At 36.6% G+C, this 8,953-nt stretch overlaps 1 long non-coding RNA gene across 4 annotated transcripts; it reads left to right on the plus strand.

Moving 5' to 3' along the window:
• Window positions 1-2,082: 2,082 nt before the first annotated feature.
• LOC141334720 (uncharacterized) lies at window positions 2,083-7,954 on the plus strand. 4 transcript variants are annotated; one of them, XR_012355583.1, is made up of 4 exons: window positions 2,083-2,155; window positions 4,435-4,502; window positions 4,970-5,204; window positions 6,616-7,954. It is a non-coding gene; the product is annotated as an uncharacterized lncRNA (long non-coding RNA). The 4 variants fall into 4 exon arrangements; XR_012355585.1 differs by having other exon boundaries at window positions 2,090-2,857; XR_012355584.1 differs by having other exon boundaries at window positions 2,141-2,155; window positions 2,798-4,502.
• Window positions 7,955-8,953: the final 999 nt, after the last annotated feature.

Here is an 8,953-nt window from a genome sequence, read left to right on the forward strand (position 1 = left end):
GAATTTAGATGATGCAAGTGGAGTGTTTGTTAACTGGTGAAATTTCCACCAGGCTGTCAGAGCTGTTGCTATAGTTGGTGATTTAAAACAGGAGTGTTTTTTGATTGTCTGAGTCATAAATGGTAAATCTGAAGTGCTAATGTCTTTACAAATTGTTTGCTCAATATCTAGCCATGTGCATTCTAATGTATTTGGGTGAATCCATTTATATATATATTGAAGCTGATTAGCCAGAAAGTAGTGGTAGAAGTGTGGTGCTTCCAATCCTCCTTGTGTTTTGGGTTTCTGTAGAGTAGTCAATTTAATTCTAGGGGTCTTATTTTTCCAGTAAAATTTGGTAATGATTGAGTCCAGAGATTTAAACCAGATGAGGGTGGGTTGTATTGGAATCATTGAAAATAAGTAGTTTATTTTAGGGAGTATAGTCATTTTTATTGCTGATATTCTGCCCATAATGGATAGTGGTAAATTCATCCAACGTTGAAGATCGTCATTTATTTTCTTGAGTAATGGGGTGAAATTAAGACTAACTAGGTCTGACAGCCTAGGGGAAATATTAATACCTAAATATGTGATGTGATTGGTGCAGAAAGGGATAGGTGATATTTGAGATGTCACATCCAAGCTTTTATGGTTTAAAGAGAGAATAGATGATTTACTCCAGTTGACCGAGTATTCGGAAATATGAGAGAATGAATCAATAAGCTTAATTGTTTCTTGTAATGATGATGGAGGATCTTGTAAATATAATAGTATGTCATCTGCGTAAAGGCTGATTTTGTGCTGTATGTTTAATGTTTGAATTCCTTTAATGTAACTGTTTTGACGGATGGCTGCTGCCAGTGGTTCAATAAAAATGGTAAATAATGAGGGGGAGAGTGGGCATCCTTGTCTAGTACCCCGGTGCAGTGTGAAGCTACGTGATGTTAGTCCATTGGTGATAACAGTGGCTGAAGGTGATGTATATAAAATTTTGATCCAATTAATGAATGACTCCCCGAAACCAAACCTCTCTAATGTGGAAAACAGGAATTTCCAGTTTACCCTATCAAATGCCTTCTCTGCGTCTAAAGTGACTATGATGGTTTTTTCTTTATGATTTGAAGAATAATGCATTAAGTCGAATAGTCTGCGTGTATTGGTGGATGCTAGTCTTCCTTTAATGAAACCGGTTTGATCTGGATGTATTATAGATGATATGACCTTTTCAATTCTGTAGGCTAATACTTTAGTGATGATTTTAATGTCAGCGTTGATCAGAGAGATGGGACGGTAGCTTGATGGTAATTTGGGATCTTTATTTGGTTTGAGGAGAAGTGAAATTGTAGCTGTATTCATGCTTGTTGGTAGTTTTAATTTTTGTTGTGACTCAATTAACATTCTGAAAAAGAGTGGTGATAAAGTGGACCAAAAGTGTTTGTAGAATTCAGCAGGGAATCCATCAGGACCTGGTGCTTTATTATTAGGCATATGTTGTAGGCGTATGTTACTTCTTTTCTATTGATGAAATAAGAAAAGTGTCCAACATTCACGTTCTTAAGAAGATTATGCTGATGTTTATCTGCTTACCCCCAGGGCAACCAAGATGTAGGTGACTTTGTTTCTTCAGCAGAACACAAACAAAGATTTTTAACCAAAACCGGTGCAGTCTGCCAGCCAAATAATGGCAGTGGATGGGCACCAGACCTTTAAAAGTAAAACAAAACATGCACAGACAAATCCAAATTACACCCTGCGGCTCGTGACGATACACTGATGCCCTAAGACATGAAACGATTGTTTTTTGGCGAGAAACTGAACAATATTTATATAATTTTTTACCTTTGATTTTACCTTTGCTACGTGTACATATAAGTACCTAAGTCATACATATTATTAACTTTTAAAAGGCCACTGCCCCAGTGAAAACTTCAGCACATTTGTTTCTGAGATTGTGTAATAACTGAAATTAATGACGTGGTGCAAAACCAAAATGTCCTGCTACAGGAAACACCTGTGATGTAGGTACTGTGTCTTTAAACACCAGCCAGTCACTATAAAAGTGTTCAAACTTCACTATAAGCACTTTAAACCCTCCCTCAGATAAGACTCAGACTCAAATCAGAGCCATGCATTCAACGTCTACTTTATTGCTGTATCACAAGTGTTCTTCGAGGTAAGACTTATTTGTTTTTCAGAGATGTGCTTGAAAACTCACTGGGTTTCAGAAGTAATGTTGTGTTAAAGTAAAGTGTGATGTTCACCTATGCTAGTAGAATATCACTGACATGTGATCTGTAGGCTTCTTAATAGTGATAAAGACATGTTTTTTGACAGCTTAAATGTTTTTATGTTAACAAGAGTTTTTGTTTTGTTGGATGGAAAGGACAGGTGTTGACAAAAACACATTGCTGGCAGTAAGTGAAAATAAGAGAAATCAACATGGCAGCTGTTGTTATATAGCCAGTCAGTAGAATTGTTTCATGATGGGTTTTGAAGGGGTGCATTTAGCACAAAAGCATCACTCTCCTGATCTGCTCTAACATACAGGCTTACAGTAAGGCATTCATGAAACTTTACATGGCCTGTAACACAATTTTTAGCCCACTTGGGCCCAATGACTAAGCTATCCCATATAGATGAGCATGGTGGCCCTTGGCAATGATTGTGGCTTACAGTAAATGACAAATTATCAATGGAAGTGAACTAAAAAGCATGTTTCTTAATAAAACCAACATTGTTACTTGAGAATGTTTGATAAAACAAATCTATTTTGCTTACATAACAGTGGTTTGTTATCATCTACATCTGTCCTCAGTACAGAATTGGGACATTTCCGGATAGAAAGACGTCACTCCTCACTGTCTTGACTCATCAGGTTACACAAGTTTACCATGGGGGTTAAATATCCACACACTGATTTTCATAGGCCCATGAACTGCAAAATTGTCTATTTACTTAACATTTAACCATTAAATTATATACTCTTAAAAATAAAGGTGCTTCGCGATGCCATAGAAGAACTTTTTTTGTTTAAATGGTTCCATAAAGAACCTTTAACATTTGAAGAACTTTTCTGTTTCACAAAAGAATGTTTGAAAGAATGTTCTTCAGATTATGAAAGAGTAAGAAAGAGATGGTTCTTTAAAGAACCTTTGACTGAATGGTTCTTTGTGGAAATTAAAAAATTGTTCTTCTATGGCATCGCTGTGAAGAACCTTTTAAAGCACCTTTATTTTTAAGAGTTCACTCTAAAAATTGATGGGTCAAATACAACCCAGCGCTGGGTGAAATATGGACAAACTCATGTCTTTCTTTCTTCAGTCGATAAAAAAAAATTGTTTCTTGAGGAAAACATTTCAGCATTTCTCTATGTAATGGACTTAAATGGTGCCCTCAAGTTTGGACTTCCGAAATGTAATTTAAATGCGGCTTCAAAAGGCTCTAAACGATCCCAGGCGAAAAAGAAGGGTCTTATCTAGTGAAATGATCAGACATTTTTTAAACAAACTGACAATTTATATACTTTTTAGCCTCAAACTCTTGTCTTGCCTATGTCAGTGTGAACTGTTTTTGCTGGTTCAAGACAGCTCCCATCTCGTTTTCTTCCCTAACTTCAAATCTTTCTACATTGCTTCAGAAGTACCGACCCAGTGTTTACAATGTGAACATGCAAAGAAGATCAAACGTCTTTTTACAAAAAAAAGGTAAAACAGTGATGTAGGATGATTTTTAAGTTGAAGAAAATGAGATGGAAGTTTTTTGACATACCCTAACTGTATTGAGTTGGATTACACAGACTACACATGCGCATTGCAGAGACAAGACAAGCTTTTGAGATTAAAAGGTATATAAATTGTCAATTTGTTTAAAAAATGACACACCGTTTCACTAGATAAGACCCTTCTTCCTCAGCTGGGATCATTTAGAGCAATTTGAAACTGAATTTAAACAGCATTTTGGAAGTTCAAACTTGGGGGCACCATTGAAGACCACTATAGGGAGATGATTCCTCAAATGTTTTCCTCAAGAAACATAATTTCTTCACGACTGAAGAAAGAAAGACATCAACATCTTAGATGACAAAGGGGTAAGTAAATTATCTGTAAAATGTTGTTCTGGAAGTGAACTAATCCTTTAATTTCCAACCTTTTGGGGGGTCTTTTTAAAGAAAGAAATATAGTAATTTCTAAGCAATAGTTGAGTTAAATAAAGCTAAAACTACATTTAACCCAATCACTAGGTTTGTCTGTATTTCACCCATTTTTTATGATGTTTTGTGAATGTCCAGATTTCTAAAAGAGGGCAAGTGGGCTTTTTGTATGTTTTTGCATAAAGATGCATTTAAACACAGTGCTGTCCAATTAAAAAAAAAAAAAAAAATGATATATATATATATATATATATAACTATAATTCAATCTGTTTTCACCAAATATAATATTTTTCCTCACAGGGTTACTTTTGAATTGGGAATTTCTTCATTGCCATGGACATGCACCGTGATTCAGTTTTATTATTTCAGTATGTATACCTGCTCTCAATGCTCTTTTGTAAAACTGAACCCACATAAGCACTGTTCCGAAACCAAGCAAATGTAAATTACTTTGTTATTTTGTATAACACACACAAAATAATGTACATTTAGTGTACTATATGTTGTGTTATATTAGCCTCACATTAAATTACAATTTATAATACAGTAAAAGCGAATGTAAATTGTATTTTTTAATTTTGTGCAATAGTTTTTGTTTTTTGGATATTTGAAAACTATAAAATATAAAAATAATATTTGCTTTTTTTTCCTCCTATTTATCTGTATTTATTTATTTCTGCATCTTGGAAATTTGAAACAGTTTCTATCTTCTATTTATCTGTAGGACATATGAACAGTTTATATTCTTTATCTTCACTAACAACTCAAAATCACATCAGCACACATGCTCACACTCTTGCTGTATGTTAACACTGCCCAACCGTTGTTCTTTCAGGATCTTCGGACCTATCATAAGCTTTATTTTTTTGACAATCTGCTGTGTTGGCTGCTGTAAAGGATTCCAGCAGGCTCGTAAGGAGCGCGAGGAGCTTTTGCAGGCTGAACTTCAGAGGGTCAGAGATCAAGCGCCTGTCTACGTCATTCCGATCTCTCGGTCTGAAGATGAGCTGCACAGACCACCGCGCTACAGCACTGTACATTTTTATGAGCCACCTCCTGCTTATCACGAGGTAATCCTGAAAAATATTGGAATACACTGTAAAAAAAAAAAAAAAATCAGTGGCTTTGTAAATATCACAATAATAAGTAAAAAAAATAGTCCACCCAAAAATGCAAAGTCTGTCATCATTTGCACAAGTTTGTTCCAAACCTGTTTGAGTATCATTCTTCTGTTGAAAAAAAAATCGGACTGACTTTCAAATAGAAAATACTGTGAAAATACTCGAATAGTTTAAAGTCAATGGGAACCGGAAACTGTTTGGTTTCCGGTTCCGGTCTCTTCTGCTCACCAAGCCTGCATTTATTTGATCCAAAGTACAGCAAAACAGTAATATTGTGAAATATGTTTACTGTTTTAAAAACTGCTTTTCTATTTGAATATATTTAAAAATGTAATTTATTCCTGTGACCGAAACTAAATTTTCAGCATCATTACTCCAGTCTTCAGAGTCACATGATCCTTCAGAAATTATTCTAATATGCTGATTTGCTGTTCAAGAAACATATTATTATTGTTATTAATATTTAAAACAGTTGATTTTTTTTCAGGATTCTTTGATGAATAGAAAGATTATCTAAAAATATAAAGCTTTTGTAATATTATAAAATATATCATTCAAAAGCCTAGAGTCAGTGTAATTATTTTTTAATAGAAATTAATACTTTTATTTAGCGAGGATGCTTTAAAGTGATGATAAAGATATTTCTAATGTTACGAAAGATTTCTATTTCAAATTAATACTGTTCCTCTGAATTTTCTATTCATCAAATAAACCTGAAAGAATTTCTGCTCAGCTGTTAATAATAATAATAATAAATGCTTTTTGAGCAGCAAATCAGAATATTAGAATAATTTCTGAAGGATCGTGTGACTGGAGTAATGATGCTAAAAATTCAGTTTTGAAATCACAGGAATAGATTAAAATTTAAAATATATTCAAATTGTACTGTTTTTGCTGTACTTTTGACCAAATAAATGCAGGCTTGGTGAGCAGAAAAGACTTTTTTTAAATCTTACTGTTCAAATTATAACCTACCGACCAGTTATTATTACTCATTTCAATATTTTTTTTATCTTTAACAACTTCTGAGAACTATTTTAACAACTTATGTGTGCTATTGCTTGTTAACAGTTATGGCCTTTTTTAATATCTGCATTTGTAATGTATTCAAATGAAACAACTTTGTGTTACTTGTAAATACTGGTTTTAATTGGCTTAATCAAATTTTTAAGTCAAATGGTCATAGTGTGCTTAATTATTAACCCGCATTTAAAGAAATGTACATCAAGCACATCAGTGCATTAAGTTCAAGTTCTTTACATCATCATTTAACGTATCTCGTCCCTTGTCCTGAAATGTTTAAAAGAGCTTTTTGTACTCACTATTAATGATACATCATCATCAATTCCTGCTTTTGCAGTTAAATCTGAAGCCTGAGGCCTGTCCTGTGGACCCCCCTCCTGCATATTCTCCTTCACCCTCACATTCATGATCACACCAAACATAAGTGCCTCTCAAGCACTTGGACTGGTTTAAGGAAAAACGAAGAGGCAACGTCATATTCTCAGGGCTTTTCCAAGGACTACTACTCATGTTACCTATGCAGAGGTTTAAATGGCACAGTCTGTGATTCTGTTGGGATTTTGAACATGTCCTGCTGGGTCACAAAGATGGACTGTTTTGCACAATGAGCAGCAGAACTTGGTTAAAGGTTTAAAATATATATATATGTTTTGTTTTGTCAATATTCATACATTTTTTACATGCTATAGCTGAACCTTTTTTGTTAACTTTGTGAATAAATGTTGTAAATCTCTGACCTGTTGTAAATTGTATAGCTGAAACTGTATGATTAAAATGATGTTGTATAAACACTGGCTCTTAAACATGTCCTCAGTAGATGCTTATATAAGTAATCTTTCTTACTGTCACTCTTCATAGTCAACATGCCTCCTGAGCTGCACCCTCAAAGGACAAAGTCCAGCGCTGTTACCACAGAGGAGATGAAGCTCCGCCTCCTGCACTGTCTGCTACTCCTGTCGCTGTCCTCACTGTCCTACACAGACATAAACCAATGCATTTATTATTACGCATCAAATGTGAACCATTTGGAGAATTCACAGCTTTGGCTATTTATGAAGGTGCATTGACAATTAGCATACACACACACAGTCTCACATACTCAAGTGCTATATATTGAAGTTTAATTTTGTTGTGTGGAAACACAATCCCCCGGTTTCACAGACAAGGCTTAAGCATAGTCCTAGACTAAAATGTAAGTCTGGGCTGTTTCAGCTGAAATAAAATTGCACTGATTGATCTTAAAATATATCAGTGCCTTTGCTTTGTCTCAAAATGCACACCAGTAATGTTTTTTTTCTAAGTATGTTTATAAAAATTACTTAAATGTGCTTATTGATCTATGGCCTAATCCTGGCTTAGTCTAAGCCATGAATGTGAAACCGGGCCAATATGTTTAAAAAAAGAATCAAAATTTAAAACTGCAACATCAAAGCATAATTTCTATCTACCTCTTCAGACACTTTAATGTCAGTAAGGGTTATATAATTGCATACAGTGTTTCCCATACATTGATTTGATATTGTGGCATCCCTGACCACCTGGTCAATTTGTTATTTTACTATTTACAATGTATAAAATCCTACTTAAGTGTAGAGCTTAAGTTGACATGATGACTGGCTCAGCATGTCTCTCTCACATGACAGTGAACAAATTAAATCATGGGGTGTTTCTCAATATTCCTCTGTGTATTTTTTCGCCATATAGGCCCTATCTATACACCAATACTACCAGCTGGGCTTTCTTGCTCTCTTCTCTCTGACAGCTAGTTTGCGTCTGTACAGTATAATGAGAACATTTATAAACATGTTGTCCAACAAAATACACATTTAATAACATATTTTTACTTTAGACCGGTGTTGGGGAGTAACTAGTTCCCCTTCAGTCGAATCACTTCGACGTTACATTGGGAATCGCCTGAGAGACTAATCATCTCTGAGCCTTATTCAAAAGGCCAATGAAAATTGGCAAGTGGCATTTGCATGCCAAGCCACTCCCCCGTACACACGGGTATATAAGAGGGCGGCATGCAGCCAGTCATTCAGATTTTCGCTTTCAGAGCCTCTACATACTCGAGCCGACTTCTAAGAAGAATTGTTCCTGCGAGTTCATACTCTCTCCCCGCTGGTGTGCTGCCTGACTAAAAGAGCAATATCTGAAAGAGTGTTTGGCAGCCGCCAGCGGGATCCTGCGGGCGGCCGTTTTCACGGCCAAAACAAGCCTCCTGCTCTCCAGCGAGCAAGCCCCTTGAGTGCACAGTGGTGCAGCAGTTTCCTCCCTGGGCAGACACAGCCGTGAGAAATTACTCTTTTAGTCCCGGTCTGCCCAGAATGGCTTTCTGGCCGTGCGCTTCTGGGTGTGGCAGTTTCCTCACCTCGCTGGACGGACATGAACACATGACCATGATCACACTGAAGAACCGCCGCTCGTTCGCGAGACGGCTCCCCTCGTCGTCCCGCGGCACGTCGTTGAGCCGCCAATGCTTTTCGGCCGCCGTGGCCCGCGACCAAATCCCCGCGACCTTCTCCACGCCAGCGTGATCCCGTCGAGTTGCCAGAGCAGTATGCTTCCCCGCACGTCGGGCTGAGCGTCTCCTCAGGAGGAAGAGATGTCTGTCGCAGCATCAGAGGGAGAGTCAGGGAGTGAGGCGGACATCCCGGCAGCACAGCGCCCACCCG

Source organism: Garra rufa, chromosome 1 (genome assembly GCF_049309525.1).
Source record: "Garra rufa chromosome 1, GarRuf1.0, whole genome shotgun sequence".
In the NCBI taxonomy this organism is placed as follows: domain Eukaryota; kingdom Metazoa; phylum Chordata; class Actinopteri; order Cypriniformes; family Cyprinidae; genus Garra; species Garra rufa.